The 16,862-nt window shown below is 33.4% G+C and overlaps 1 long non-coding RNA gene across 1 annotated transcript; it reads left to right on the top strand.

The window, feature by feature from the left end:
- The first annotated feature begins 9,807 nt into the window (after positions 1-9,807).
- LOC111707477 (uncharacterized) lies at positions 9,808-11,904 on the top strand. Its single transcript, XR_002766446.1, has 3 exons — positions 9,808-9,853; positions 10,503-10,550; positions 11,709-11,904. It is a non-coding gene; the product is annotated as an uncharacterized LOC111707477 (long non-coding RNA).
- Positions 11,905-16,862: the final 4,958 nt, after the last annotated feature.

A 16,862-nucleotide genomic window follows, 5' to 3' on the forward strand; every position in this document is an offset into this window, starting at 1 on the left:
CATCATGATCTGCTAAGGTTGATTAGAACTTCTCATAAGCCTCAGACTCTTACAACTCAAATCTACTTCTTTTAGATCTTCCTCTCAAGAGTAACAGTGCTCTGGATATGAGATACACGGTTCAATTCAAAATAGATTGACCGAGATTATTTATTTAAAACAACAAATATATGTACAAGCAACAGCGAAATCAAATGTATATTGAATAATAAAAGATTTATCAGATCAAAATATACAAATTCATTAAACACGAGACTAAACAGTTCAGGTGTTTAAAAGCTACAGTATTTATGTACATAAATATGTACAGTCTTTCTCTATAGTGTGAGGACTAATAGAATCTAGAGATTGAGTTAGCCCATTGATAAAATATTTTTTGGGCTGATCCTTTCGTGAAGCGATGAGAGCAAGATAGATGTGAAGAATGGTTAGCGATTTTCTTAATTGCAAGGGAAATAAAAATATTTATTAAATTACAGTATGTGACAATGAATGATGTCATTATGTCTAAGTTTAAAACAGTAAATCATTTATAATGTACAACGTACTGCAAGTTTACAGAATATCATGTCTACACGCTTTTTGCTATAACAGTCCTAATTTCCATCTGTAAACTCCAGTTTTCATACTTTCTATTTGTAAACCTTAGTTCTTCTACTTTCTATCTGTAAACCTTAGTTCGTCTACTTTCTATCTGTAAACTCTAGTTTTCATACTCTCTTTCTGCAAACCTGAGTTCGTCTACTTTCTATCTGTTAACCTTAGTTCTTCTACTTTCTATCTGTAAACTCCAGTTTTCATACTCTCTATATGTAAACCTTAGTTCGTCTACTTTCTATTTGTAAACTCTAGTTCTCCTACTTTCTCTCTGTAAACTCCAGTTCTCCTACTTTCTATCTTTGAACTCTAGTTCTCCTACTTTCTATCTGTTAACTCCAGTTCTTCACTTTCGATCTGTAAACTCCAGTTCTCCTACTTTCTATCTGTAAACTCCATTTCTCCTACTTTCTATCTGTTAACTCCAGTTCTCCTACTTTCTATCTGTTAACTCCAGTTCTCCTACTTTCTATCTGTTAACTCCAGTTCTTCTACTTTCGATCTGTAAACTCCAGTTCTTTTACTTTCTATCTGTAAACTCCATTTCTTCTACTTTCTATCTGTAAACTCCAGTTCTCCTACTTTCTATCTGTAAACTCCAGTTCTCCTACTTTCTATATGTAAACTCCAGTTCTCCTACTTTCTATCTGTAAACTCCAGTTCTCCTACCTTCTATCTGTTAAATCCAGTTCTCCTACTTTCGATCTGTACGCTTCAGTTTTCACACTTTATATCTGTAAACTCCAGTTCTTCTACTTTCTATCTGTAAACTCCAGTTCTCCTACTTTCTATCTGTTAACTCCAGTTCTTCTACTTTCGATCTGTACACTCCAGTTCTCCAACTTTCTATCTGTAAACTCCAGTTCTCCTACTTTCTATCTGTTAACTCCAGTTCTTCTACTTTCTATCTGTAAACTCCAGTTCTCCTACTTTCTATCTGTTAACTCCAGTTCTTCTACTTTCGATCTGTAAACTCCAGTTCTTTAACTTTCTATCTGTAAACTCCAGTTCTTCTACTTTCTATCTGTAAACTCTAGTTCTCTTATTTTCTATCTGTAAACTCCAGTTCTCCTACTTTCTATCTGTAAACTCCAGTTCTCCTACTTAACTATCTGTAAACTTTAGTTAGCCCCTACTTTCTATCTGCAGTATGCTTCAGTTTTCACACTGTATATCTGTAATTTTAAAGGCATATTAGTATAAATAATAAGATAAGAAAACAATTTTAACGGGTATTTCAGTTCAGGTCATTTATTTAATTCTTTTTTCGTTGTGTTTTTCATCCCAATTGATGCTTTTAATTCATATCACAAATTTCCAAAGGGGTTCGAGCGGCAGCCCCCCCCCCCTTTAATCCGCCCCTACATTCATTTCATGGGAGACCCCCAGATTTTCATTTTCTCCGATGAAAATCTGGGGGTCTTTAATGAAATATTGGGGTCTCCAATGAAATTTAAAGGGACTCCAATGAAGATCTGATGGTCTCCAGTGGGGACACTCTGTATCTATCTACTTATGTAAATATCTTTCATTCGATTTATCTGTCTACCTATCAGGCTATCTTACTATAATCTATCTATCTATCTATCTATCTATCTATCTATCTATCTATCTATCTATCTATCTTTCTATCCATATATCCAGAAGCGCAACTAGTGGGGGGGGGACGGCCGGGCGCCCCCCCCCATTCAGAATGAAAAGAAAGATTGGCGAATATCATTATCACTGGAGCCAGGAATAATAGAACCAAAAGAGTTATTGTAGAAATTGTATTTTAAAAAAAATTTATCTTTCTGAATTCTCAAGGCTGAAGGGTTTATTGTAAACATTTAATGTAAAAAAGTTCCGAACTGTAATTCAAACTTAAGGAATTATTTTGGTAAAATATTCTAAGTTTGAAACATCAAAGGTTTACACCACTCGGTGCAAAGATTTAGCGATTAGGATATTTGAATTTGTGGCAAAAACTCAGTTCCAAATCTAGAGAACATTCTGAGACTGAACCTGGCAAACTTCTAACTCTTCTAACTGATTTTCATATTTGATAACTGTAACAATATTTGTGTAAAATCGAAAATGAAATAAGTTTATGAATAGTATGATCAATCATACATTCAATAACTTCAGGAGAAACAGTAACATTATCTGTCCTTTTTCAATGTTTAAATGATTAAAATTATATATGTATTTTGATGTTTTTTTTTTTCAGAATATATAAATGATTATTTCTTTTAAGTATATCGTAATTAAACAATGTATAACTGCAATTTTTTTTGGAGCTCCGCGCACACATTAAAAGAATTGATTGACTCATAACGTTAATCTTACAGTTGTTGAAAGTATATAACAAAAAACAATTGAAAGAAAACCGATTTGAATTGAACCACACTCCATATACTTCATATTCGAGCATTGCAAAAACTGAAAATTTCCTTTTTTCGACATCAAACCCTTAAAAAAGCATTTTTGTTTTAAAAAATTTTCTAACGGGGGGCAAAAGCCCCCTTTACCCCTCAGACCAATACAAAATAATATTTCCCCGAATCAGGCGCGTACGAGGGCATTTGTCTAGGGGGGGGGGTTTAAAATATGCTCAAGCCATAAACTGGAAGTAGGTTTGAAAAATGATTTATTTTCGCATCGACAAGAAAAAAATCAGGACACATTCTAATACTTGGACAGTTTGTAAAACAACATAGTTTTTGGTAAATAAATATTACTTAATTGATTCTATTTAGACTCGATTAGAATCAGACTTATGAATTTTTAATGTCTTCCCTATATCACTTAGAAGCAACGAGGTTATAGTGTTTAGAGTGATGATGTACGCTAATCCTTTACTAATTGTATAAGCCATGAACTATAACGAGAGCGTACTGCATATTTGTTTATTATAAAGAGATTCTGGCCTAACTTATAGTATATCATTATTGGTGAACAGTTGTAAGTGTTCAGTACAGCTAACTGAGCACACAGGTAGGAAACTATCATCCCCCTGTTTAGAAATTAGAACCCAAAATGCCAAGCCAAATTATACTGCAATTGTTAAAATAACCTTTTTTAATTATAACTTTCATCTTCTGTTCACCTGTAATATTTAAATGAATTACCTGCTATTTTTAGATATGGCCGTCAACATCGTTAATTTTTACCAACGTCACCATGTAGTATAGTAACTGTTTTATTATGCATTGTGTTTATATCATGTATTCACCACACCTTTGCGCTATTTTAAAGCATATACGTGGAAGGAATGGACTGTGTTCTCTCTGCTGATCAATTAAAACTGAACAATGTTGGTTGCAAAGTGTGTGATGCAGTATTATTTACAAATCATTCCTAATTTAACATTAGATAATGCGTAAATTACAGTTTTTTGGCAAAAAATTTCCCAACCCTATTTTTTGCAACCCAATGTGGTAGATTTTCGATATTTTTAATTATGAATACTGTTAGATCCAATAATCTAAGTCTGAAATTTCAACGGTTAATATAATCCGATTGAAGAGAAAATGTGAGTCTGTGGCAAAACTCAGTTCTTTTCCAATAATTCTATTACAAACAAAATATAGCAATGTAAACAAATCTAAACCAATATTTCTTAAAATTTTAACATTTAAAAGATTATTTTTGAGATTTACCAAATATTTAGCTTAATTTTTTAAATAAAATTTTAAATACCCTAACTTGGCAGTTAAAAGACGACCAAAAATTATTTTGAACATACCAACAATCCATAAGTTAGTCAAACATAGTGTGAATTGTAATCAAATACGACTCTGAAAGTATAATCTATAGTAACTAAAAACCCGGTTTTGATAATATGAAGTGTATTTATCTGGTTTTTAAACACTAGGCTTTTATGGTGCTTTGCGCCCATCTTCTATTTGTGTACATTGTAAATCAAAACCAACAAAAAAGTTCATTGATTTCATCAAAAATTTCTTTATTTAAAATTTTTTTTTATTAAATTGACTTGAAATCAAGTTTTGATGAAGGCAAATTTTTGAAATTTTGATCATTCATAAACTTCCATCGGGCCACATGAGGTCTCACACACAGTTCGGGCCCGACAGACAATCAGAGTATATATAGAAGGAAGGAATTGAGTTTTTGGAAAAATATCAAATATTTAAACCTCAATATCTTTAAAACTCGAGTTTGTAAACCTTTGATATTTCAAACTCAGATCATTTTATCTAACAGAATTCATAGTTTGAAATATTTGGTTCCTAAGATATAGTGATTAGAAAATCAGAGTTTGTGGCAAAGACTCAATTCCTCATTTATTCATTCATATTTTTATTCAACTACAAAGCACGAGATAATACAAAAAATCACAATTTACTATGTAGTTTGGACCAGCCTAACCAGAGTTAGTTGTTTTGATTGGTTGGCCCATTATAAGCGAATAAGAATTGTAAATAAATAGGTGGATGTACACTGTTCATCAAGTTGAGTTAGGATGGATAAGGGTTGGGTCGGATATATCAAGTTGATAAAGAATGGAACATTGTTGAGGTATATATTTCTTGTAAAGGAAGGATTGGTCATGGTTGAGTAGGATATATCAAGTTGAGGAAGGATGTATTAAGGTTGAGTCAGATATACTAATTTTAGTAAGGATGTTTCAGGATCGGATTGGATATATAAAGTTGAGTTAGGATGGATCAATTTGGGTCAGATATATCAAGTTGAATAAGGATGGATATTGGTGGGGTCGAAAAAATCAAATTGAGGAAGGATTGATCAAGTTTGGGTCAGATATATCAAGTAGAGTTAGGATGGATATGGGTGGGGTCGAAAAAAATCAAATTCAGGAAGGATTGATCAAGTTTGGGTCAGATATATCAAGTTGAGTTAGGAGGGTTGGTCGAAAAAAATCAAGTTGAGGAAAGATGGATCAAGGTTGGGTTGGATATATCAAATTGAGAAAGAATGGATCATAGTTGAGTAAGGTTGTTTCAGGTTTGGATTGGATATAACAAAATAAAGAAGGATGGATCAATTTGGGTCGAATATGTCAAGGATGGATCTGGGTTGGGTCAGATATATCAAGTTGAGTTAGGATTGATCAGGGTTGGGTCGAAAAAAATCAAGTTGAGGAAGGATGGATCAGTTTTGGGTCAGATGTATCATGTTGAGTTAGGATTGATCAGGGTTGGGTCGAAAAAAATCAAATTGAGGAAGGATGGATCAGGGTTGGGTCAGATATATCAAGTTGAGTAAGGATGTTTTAGGTTTGGATTGGATTGATATGTTAAGTTAAGGAAGGATGGATCAATTTGGGTCTGATATATCAAGTTGAGTTCTGATGGATCTGTGTTGGGTCAAAAAAAAAATCAAGTTGAGGAAGGATGGATCTGGGTTGGGTCGAAAAAAATCAAGTTAAGGAAGAATGGATTAGATATATTAAGTTAAGTAAGGATGTTTCAAGTTTGAATTGGATGGATATCAAGTTAAGGAAGGATGAATCAATTTGGGTCGGATAAATCAAGTTAGGCTAGGATGGATCTGGGTTGGGTTGAAAAAATCAAGTTGAAGAAGGATGTATTTAAAGGTTGGGTCAGATATATCAAGTTGAGTTAGGATTGATCAGGGTTGGATTAAAAAAATCAAGTTGAGGAAGGATGGATCATGGTTGGGTCAGATATATCAAGTTGAGTAAGGATGTTTCAGATTTGGATTGGATATATCAAGTTAAGTAAGGATGGATCTGGGTTGGGTCGGATACATCAAGTTGAGGAAGGATGGATGAAGGTTGGGTCAGATATATCAAGTTGAGAAAGAATGGATCATTGTTGAGGTATATATTTCTTGTAAAGGAAGGATTGATCATGGTTGATTAGGATATATCAAGTTAAGAAAGGATGTATTAAGGTTGGGTTAGATATATCAAGTTGATTAGGGATGTTTCAGGATTGGATTGTTTATATTAAGTTAAGGAAGTATGGATCAATTTGGTTCGGATATATCAAGTTGAGTTAGGATGGATCAGGGTTTGGTCGAAAAAAATCAAGTTGAGGAAGGATTGATCTGGTTTGGGTCAGATATATCAAGTTGAGTTAGGATTGATTAGGGTTGGGTCGAAAAAAATCAAGTTGAGGAAGGATGGAGCAGGGTTGGGTCAGATATATCCAGTTGAGTTAGGATTGATCAGGGTTGGGTCGAAAAAATTAAGTTTTGGAAGGATGGATCTGGGTTGGGTCAGATATATCAAGTTGAGTAAGGATATTTCATGTTTGGATTGGATATATCAAGCTATGGAAGAATGGATCAAATTGGGTCCGATATATCAAGTTGAGGAAGGATGGATCAGGGTTGGGTCGGATATATCAAGTTGATAAAGAATGGATCATTCTTGAGGTACATATTTCTTGTAAAGGAAGGATTGATCATGGTTGAGTAGGATATATCAATTTAAGGAAGGATATATTAAGGTTGGGTCAGATATATCAATGTGAGTAAGGATGTTTCAGGATTGGATTGAATATATCAAGTAAAGGAAGAATGGATCAATTTGGTTCGGATATATCAAGTTGAGTTAGGATTGATTAGGGTTGGGTTGAAAAAAAAATCAAGTTGAGTTAGGATGGATAAGGGTTGGGTCAGATATATCAAGTTGAGAAAGAATGGATCATTGTTGAGGTATATATTTCTTGTAAAGGAAGGATTGGTCATGGTTGAGTAGGATATATCAAGTTGAGGAAGGATGTATTAAGGTTAAGTCAGATATTTCAAGTTGAGTAAGGATGTTTCAGGTTTGGATTGGATGACTATATCAAGTTGAGGAAGGATGAATCAATTAGGGTCTGATATATCAAGTTGAGTTAGGATGGATCTGGGTTGGGTCGAAAAAAATCAAGTTGAGGAAGGATGGATCTGGGTTGGGTCAGATATATCAAGTTGAGTTAGGATTTATTAGGGTTGGGTCGAAAAAAATCAAGTTGAGGAAGGATGGATCAGGGTTGGGTCAGATATATCAAGTTGAGTAAGGATGTTTCAGGTTTGGACTGAATATATCAAAATAAGGAAGGATGGATCAATTTGGGTCGGATATATCAAGTTGAGTTAGGATGGATTGGGTTGGGTCGAAAAAAATCAAATTGAGGAAGGATGGAGCAGGGTTGGGTCAGATATATCAAGTTGAGTAAGGATGTTCCATGCTTGGATTGTATATATGAAGTTAAGGAAGGATGGATCATTAGGGTCTGATATATCAAGTTGTGTTAGGAACGATTAGGGTTGGGTCGAAAAAAATCAAGTTGAGGAAGGATGGATCAGGGTTGGGTCGGATATATCAAGTTGAGAAAAAAATGGATCATAGTTGAGGTATATATTTCTTGTAAAGGAAGGATTGATCATGGGTGAGTAGGATATATCAAGTTGAAGAAGGATGTATTTTAAGGTTGGGTCAGATATATCAAGTTGAGTAAGGATGTTTCAGGTTTGGATTGGATATATCAAAATAAGGAAGGATGGATCAATTTGGGTCGGATATATCAAGTTGAGTTAGGATGGATCTGGGTTGGGTCGAAAAAAAATCAAGTTGAGGAAGGATGGAGCTGGGTTGGTTCAGATATATCAAGTTGAGTAAGGATATTCCAGACTTGGATTGTATATATGAAGTTAAGGAAGGATGGATCAATTTCGGTCGGATATATCAAGTTGAGTTAGGATGGATCAGGGATGGGTCAGATAAATCAGTTGAGGAAGGATGGAACTGGGTTTGGTCAGATAAGTCAAGTTGAAGGCGGATTGATTAGGGTTTGGTAAGCTATATCAAGTTAAGTGAGGATGATTATAGTATGATGAAATCTAGGTTTTTAATACACATATCTTTGTAACCTGATATTGCTGAACTTGGAATTTCAAATTTTAAATTCTTCTAGATGGTTTAAAGTATCAAAGATCTACACCATCAGGTTGAAAATGACGTTTTGGTGGGTTGTGTCGAGATTGAATTGGATAGCGGACTGGTTGAGTCTGGACTGATACAGTTTGGACACAAATTTTTAAGAGTAAGGCATTTAGAGCCTGATTGGTAGCTAGATTGATTAGCTACGCTGACGTGTTCCTGTGTGGCATTTAGAGCCAGGTTGAATTGGTTGAATTGGATAGCGGACTGGTTGAGCCTGGACTGATACAGTTTGGGGAACGAACCTTTAAGAGTACGGCAATTACCACAACCTGGTCTAAACCGACCATAGGGGACTGGTCATTTTTCAACCTGTTAGGTAATCGACGTAACCTGACCATGAGTATCCACAAAAAAGTTTAGCCCATTTGGTCCAGCCGTTTGGGCTGCTGTAGGCAACATATTTATGAATGTCCTTTTTATTATATAGAGATATCCCAGCCTGTCCTAGCCGCAGTGCTTGGCCCAGAAGTTGTCTCAATCTAACCGAAATCTCAAATTAATATTAAATCTTGCAAGGTTTACAGTCCGGTTATCAGGACCAAAAAACGGCTGTCAGGACCTTTATTTGTGTCAGCGCAAAAAACGCAAAGCAAACCAACACATTTATAGAGTTTACCGATACGATTATACACTGAAATTGAATGTCACATATAATAATAGCAAAATAAAAATTATCATATGTTTTCTATAAATATTAATAATACCGATAACTATAACTATAACTATAAATTAGAAGAGATAATCAAAGAAAGGAATTGAAATTTTCGCCACAAAATCTAATTTTAAAATCTCTATATCTTTTTAACCTAATGGTGTAAACCTTTGATATTTCAAACTTAGATTATTTGATCAAAAAGAATTCATAGTTTAATCACACAATAGCAATCCATGTGCGTATTTGGGGGAGCCTGGGTCCACGTGCCCCACCCTGAACTCTTGGAGGGGTGGCGCCCCCCCCATGATATGAAATAAAAGCATCAAGGCATGAAAGACACAACGAAAATAGAATTGAATAAAGGTCCAGAAATACCTGTTAAAATTGTATCTTATTATTTATACAAATATGCCTGTAAAAATATAGATAGAACATGTGAAAACTGGAGTTTACAGACAGAGAGTAGGAGGGTGCTATGGAAACGCCTCAACACGGAAACGGACCCAAAAGTGAGTTTGGGTCCGTTTCCTTCTTTTTTCAAGAATTATCGGAAATCCCTCAAAAACTAAAAAGTGTAGAGGGATTTCCGAATATTTTGGGTCGGTTTCCGCTATATTTACATTTGATTCGTTTNTATTGGATCAAGGAATAATGCTTCTTGAAAATGCCAAGGCACTGAGGTAATTAATTTATAGACATGTTTGCTGCCTTACAGTGCAATTTAATCTGCTTGCATTTAATATAAGTTTTCAAAGATTTCCTAGAATTTTGGTTTAATTTCAAGTTCTAATTTTTACTTTAATATTGTACATTTTTTAAATGTTTACTTGACATCTGAATTTTTGTAATTGACAAAAAAGACATATTTGATTCACAACAGGTCCCTTGAAACCTTTATATGATCAATAATTAAAAAAAATACACATGCTTTTTAACTTTTAAAATTGAACATTTTAAATTGTTGGCTCAAGTTAAAGTTTTGGGGTTTTCTGATATAGTAACAAATAGAGGAAATTGTTAAAATGTAACACTTCAGGACAAAAAAAATGACGATATCTTCCACATTGATCAGGGAAAGATTTAAATGCTACTGTTCCGAATCAATCATGCCCTTCTTTTAATGAGGGGTAACTTTAGATTACTGCAATTAAGTCACTTAAATGTTGCTCAATAACTAGCTGTTTTCTTACATATCTACTTAGTATTTTTCCTCAAAAATCCTGTATTTCCTTCCCATCGAAGTTAGTTAATAGGGAAAACTGAATTTTTGGGTTTACAGGAAATAAAAATATCGAAAAGGTGAAAACAATAATCATTGCATTTCTTTAGTTCCTGGTATGCAAGCGATTGGAACAACCGTTAGCCATCAAGTTATAGGTAAGCAAAGAGTTTAACAAATGTAAATTTTTGGGTTCTACTGTTTTTTTTTTGTGTGAGAGGGGGGGGGGTTACATTTGGGGTAATTAAAATTATTTATTTCTTTTCTGGTTGAGTGCTGCGAGTAAGAACACGATTCAACGGAACATAAAGGGACTGTAAATGTAGTTTCCCAGTGACCCCCCATGCAAAGATGGCAATGCCCGATTTAAAACGGCACCCTTACAGTTTTGTCTGATCAAGTATGAATTAGATATCCATGTTTCCGTTTCTTTAAACTGTTCGTTTTATTAGCGTATTTTGTACTTGTTTAAAGAAGAAATTATTCGAGGTAAACACTTATAAGGTCAGGAAGACGACAGTATCTTTTACATTTTTGATCATATTTAGGTTACAAGGGTACTGTTGTAAATCAGGCATTGCAATCTTTGCATGGAGGGTAACTTTAAATTACGCTCACAGTTCCTTTAGATACTCACCTATCTTAATTAAAAGGTGTTGATTGCGAAATATAAGCGTCTGGGTAAACCCCGTAAATAAGTTTTCACAGAATTTGAGCTTGAACATGTTGAATTTTCTTGTTGTGACTAAATTGTATTATATCTCTTTGCGAAACAAAATATTTTGCATATAAATGTAAGATTACGCAATTTTTTTCATCTAAATTCAAAGTGCAAAACCTGAACAAGGGAAAACTGTTGATTATAGACGAAGATCATAAGTAAGTTTAAAGTTTAAAAAATCGTTTCTTTAATGATAAAATAAAAACAGCTGAAGATGACTTAATTATTTCTACCCTTTTCAATCGATGTTATCTAAATATATATATATATGGATTATATACATATATAAAAGTAGTAATCTGTTTCTTTATGTATTCGATTCAAAACTCATATGAACCCCTTTATGCTTATTTGTCTAAAATTTTGACTTGGGAACTCAGTGAACCACTGAAATAGTCTGAACAACTCTCAGTTTAATTTTTATAGAGAAAACTTCAGGCAAAGCTGGGTTTCCAAGCGATTCTTTAGTAATTCCATTGGATTGCAGATTTTATTTACTAAATTACCATTACGTTTTGCTTACTTTTTATAAAAGAAAGGAGTGTATTCTCAGACGTAGTTATTTTTTTCTTGATGTTCAATTTTACAATTTCAGGAAAGTTATGAATTAACCGGTCAACAACTGCTGGTTCTTTCTACAGACAAATCTCCTCCTGCTGAAAACTATCGAAAAGCTAATGAAGGAGCAGCTGGATCCATGGTGTCCTATAACTTCAGGTATTACTCACATTTCTTGATAAATCTGTACAAAAACGGTAATGTCCGATTTACAATAGTACCCTTAAAAGCCTTTTCTGATCAAGTATGAACTAGATATCCATGTTTTTGTTTCTTAAAACTGTTTATATGCATAAGCGGTTTCTCTGCAAAAGTGACTTTCACGTTTCTGACTTGCTATTAGCAATGAAAAAAAAGTACAAAACACTTATCGTGAATTGGGCAATGTCATCTTTGCATGTAGGTCAATTTTAAGTCAACTGGACTGGGAATGTATCAATTTACTCTATTTTTTCAGCGCGGTGTTCATATTGTTCTGACTGAAAGATTTAAACTTTGTGTTAGGACCATCACAACATTTTTTTAAAATGTCCGAAAAATGCGGGAAAAATAAGAGGGGAAATTATTTTTCCTACATTTTGTTGATTCAAAAACTAGATCACAATTCAGGTCTGCATGTAAAAAATCAGAGAGAAATCTCTAGTAATAAAGTCAGAAGGCTTCTTAGGCCTTTAGGAGAGAGAAAATGCGGGAAAGGGGGAGAAAATGGTATAAGGAGAGGGGGAAATGGATTATAGAGTCCAGAATTGAGTTTCCCGGCCCAATGCTGATGACTTTAGACACCCCACATGGTCCTAACACAAAGTTTTTGAAAAAAAGGACCGGAAAATGCGGGAAAAAATTAAGGGAAAAATTATTTTTCCCCCACTTTGGGTTTTGATTAAAAAACTAGATCACAATTCAGGTCTGCATGCAAAAAATCAGAGAGAAATCTCTAGTAATAAAGTCAGAAGGCTTCTTTTGCCTTTAGGAGGGGGAAAATGCGGGAAAGGGGGAAGAAATGGTATAAGTAGAGGGGGAAATGCATTATAGAATCCANAAAAACTAGATCACAATTCAGGTCTGCATGCAAAAAATCAGAGAGAAATCTCTAGTAATAAAGTCAGAAGGCTTCTTTTGCCTTTAGAAGGGGGAAAATGCAGGAAAGGGGGAGGAAATGGTATAAGGAGAGGGGGAAATGCATTATAGAATCCAGAATTGAGTTTCCCGACCTGATATTAATGACTTTAGACACCCCACATGGACCTATAACAAAGTTTTTGAAAAAATGTGGGAAAAATTATTTTTTCCCCACTTTGCTGTTTGATTCAAAAACTAGATCAAAATTCAGGCCTGCATGCAAAAAATCAGAGAGAAATCTCTAAAAACGAAGTAAGAAAGCCCCCCCCCCACACCCTTTGTATGGAAATGTGGACATTCCTTTTTGTATTAAATTTTTCTAGATTTAAGCAGACGCTCAATTGAAACCGGTTTTTGGGGGATTTTGAGACACGGCTTGAATTCATTAAATTTGGACACTGGGTGTGTGAACTTTTTATTTTAATGGATCTATAAAAGTTGTACTTTAGGTTGCAAAGATATAAGAGTTCCTTTGTTTCGTTTAGTTTTTGTTTACACTAATACTTTCATAGAATTGAAACTAAGACCCCTCCAGACTCCAGTAGCTTGCCTGTATGTCAAGTTGTGAGTCGGAAAATTGTTTATTAAAACCAAAAAATTTTATTTTAATAAACATCTTTTATTACGCTAACCTTGTTCTCAGTGCACTCAGATATAACTGGACCATTTCCTTAATTATGTTAGATGTGTATTATAGAAACATACAGTGTTGATATTCTTAAAGGGACAGTAAAGGAAAAATGAAAGGGGGTATAGACTGAAAGCTAATCACTTTAGCTCTCGATCGTGACCCATGAAAGTTTTATCTGATGTTCCTATCTCGAGAAATTGATTTACAACTGTGTCAAATTTATACGAAAATTAATATATATACAATTTTGTATAAAAGTAGTGGGTTTAAATAGATCAAATTCAGCAAATAAGCAACCAATCTGAAAACGATAATATCCCCGAGAAAGCTAATTATTACTTAGGTTTACTCCAATTCTAATTTTATATTTGTTATTTCTATTTTTAATAGATTTAATTCATAATATTATTTACACGTCCGAATTGCTTGACCAGAAAATCCACCAATGACAGTGCAGTAAAGTGGTCACGTGATACAGGCAGAGACACGTGATCAGTATACTGCTCTGCTATTGGTGATAGTTCTGGTCACGTGATTTAAGTTTAAGATTTTCTAAATTTGACATATTTGAACTTTCGTATGATTTTAACACAGTTTAATATCAATTTCTCGAGATAGTAACATCAGATAAAACTTTCATGGGTCGCGATCAAGAGCTAAAGTGATTAGCTTTCAGCCTATACCCCCTTACATTTTTCCTTTACTGTCCCTTTAAGGAAACAAAATTTCCAACAGTGCAGACTTAAAACCCCTTTTTCAAAATTTGGTTTGCCATTTTGCGCTTTTAAAATTACCAGAGATAATAAGAATTTTATACGTCGTTACATTTCTTTTAAATTTTATATACGATTTATTTTTGGTGCAGTAGCAAAATGATCGTTATCTAAAATACATATTATATAAAGAAAAGTAAAACGATTATTAGATTTAAACAACGTAGATATGCTTCGAATTGAATTCTAGATTTAAAACTGTAATATCTGAATGATAGGTTTTTTTAATTGAATTGTCTATGGTCTGGGTAAAAGTATGGGACTCCATGGATGTGTAAAGATAAAGAGTCCTTCGGTATGAGAATAGTCTGTAACCATTACTATTTAATACCTGTAGGGTCGTTTTCTTTCGTATACATGCATCCACTGAAACAATCTGCTGGTAGGGTAGACGTTTCCATTGTAGAATACCAGATAAATGTATCCCCGTCAGGTACTTTCTACAGGAAATGTGAGCGTAATTTCAAGAGATACTATATTTTGGTTTTAAAAATAGTTATATTTTTGGCTTTAAAATCAAAGAGAATAGAATTTACTGGAAAAAAGTGTAAAACGGCCATTTTGTTATACTGTTTCGATACTGCAGAGCCCGTTCTCTCCATAATAATGTTTAAACAGTGGTCGTGTTGTTCACGTACTTTGGGGGACGATTGTTTGGCCGCTAGATTTCTCTCGTAAGAACTATCTATCTATCAGATAAGAATTTATCAGAAAATCTAAAATTAATATTAAAAGAAAACCAAATTATGAAATAGGCTGGTTTCATAATTGACCAATGATCATTTCACATAGACTCTATGCCTTTCACTTTACAAACGATGATTTTCCGTTATAACTATAAATTAAATGATGTTTTTTATTCACCTAATTCATTTTATAAAGTTTATTTAATAGCTTTAAAAAATTCGAAATTGAAATGGATAGTCTAGGGAACATACTGCATTAATGTACTCTACTGCATACAATTTGTGAACATTTACATAATTTGTACACTTTGAAATTCCTTTCAGGCTGAAAGGAACTGACAAAATGCATACCGAGGGATTGTCTAAATTCCACTCTAATATATATTCTATTCTCTTTGTATAAAATGTTTACATTTTATTTTAAACGATCAGAAAAAAATCTTTTGTTTGTTTGAAGGGACTTTAAACCTAATTACAGGTGACCCTCAATACAAAAATAGTCTGATTGACAGCAGTACCGTTTAAGTCTTTGTCTTATTAAGTATGAATTAGATATCAATGTCTGTGATTTTTAAACGGATTGATTTCACTGCGGTTTCTACTACATGAATATATATTAGAGGGGAATTTACTAGAAAAAAGTGTAAAACTACCATTTTGTTGTACTGTTTCCATACTGCAGGCGTACTTCACATATTTATGCTATATAACCTTTTGGGCCTGGAATATCATTTTATAGAAAATCTAAAATTAATGTTAAAAGAAACCAAAATTATGAAATAGGCTGGTTTCAATGATCATTTCACATAGACTCTATGCCATTCACTTTACAAACGATGATTCTCCGTTATAACTATAAATCAAATGATGTCTTTTATTCACCTGATTCATTATAAATTTTATTTAACAGCTTTAAAAAATTTGAAATTGAAATGAATAGTCTAGGGAACATACTGTATTAATGTACTCTACTGCATATAATTTGTGAACATGTACATGGTTTGTACACTTTAAACTCCCTTTCAGGCTGAAAGGGACTGAAAAAATTCATACCGAGAGATTCTTTAAATTCCTCTCTAATATATATTCTATTCTCTATGAACAGATATTATAGAAATTACTAGAATTTGACATGTTTAACCCTAGAAAAAAATATTTCACATTTTTTAACATGAATAATTTAAGGGTACTGTATTGTAAATCGGGGAATGCCAATTTTGCGAGGAGTGTCGCCTGAAATTACGCTTACAGTCCCTTTAAAGATCATATTCTATAAAATAAATGTAAATATTGAAGACGACAAAAGAGTTCCTTGAATACAGCTCTTTCTGTATGGTTATAACTTCTAAAACGTTGCTATATTTGTCTTACTCTTCCTGTTGGTTGGCTTGTCCCACATTTTTGGCGGAATATTAACTACTGATGGGCATTGTTTTGAAGTTGGGGTTTCCTGACGTTAAAGTGCTTAACAAAGTTGTGAGTTATTTAACAAAATTGTATTCTCGATTAGTTTGCTTTTATTACATGATGCAATTTTTTTCTCTGATCAAAGAAAATAGCCAAAACGATTTTTCAAAACGGAAAGCTAAAAAGATTAAAAACAACGTTTTGAAAATACGTTTTGGTAAATATCTATTTATGATTGAACCTGTCAAATCATTCGTTGGGATGTTTAGAAAGATGAAAATTTCCCTGTATGATAATTGAAGGACTGCAGTATGGTTTTGGTGAATTATATTGGCGTACAAAGCCTAAGGGTGTCAGAAATGATTTTTTTTGCATATTTTTAAAAACTTCTATAAAACTTTTTAAGTTTCACTTTTGATAAAACTTTTTGTTCTGGATGATTGCAAATATCTATCTAAAACTTTCTTAAACCGGCATATTTTTTCTATATTCATTTAGTTAAGAGTTTGAGTCAAAATAAGTATTAATAAATATTGCTTTATATCGAGTAGATATCCTTAAACATACCGATGTAA

Source organism: Eurytemora carolleeae, unplaced genomic scaffold, assembly GCF_000591075.1.
Source record: "Eurytemora carolleeae unplaced genomic scaffold, Eaff_2.0 scaffold797, whole genome shotgun sequence".
NCBI classification, from domain to species: domain Eukaryota; kingdom Metazoa; phylum Arthropoda; class Copepoda; order Calanoida; family Temoridae; genus Eurytemora; species Eurytemora carolleeae.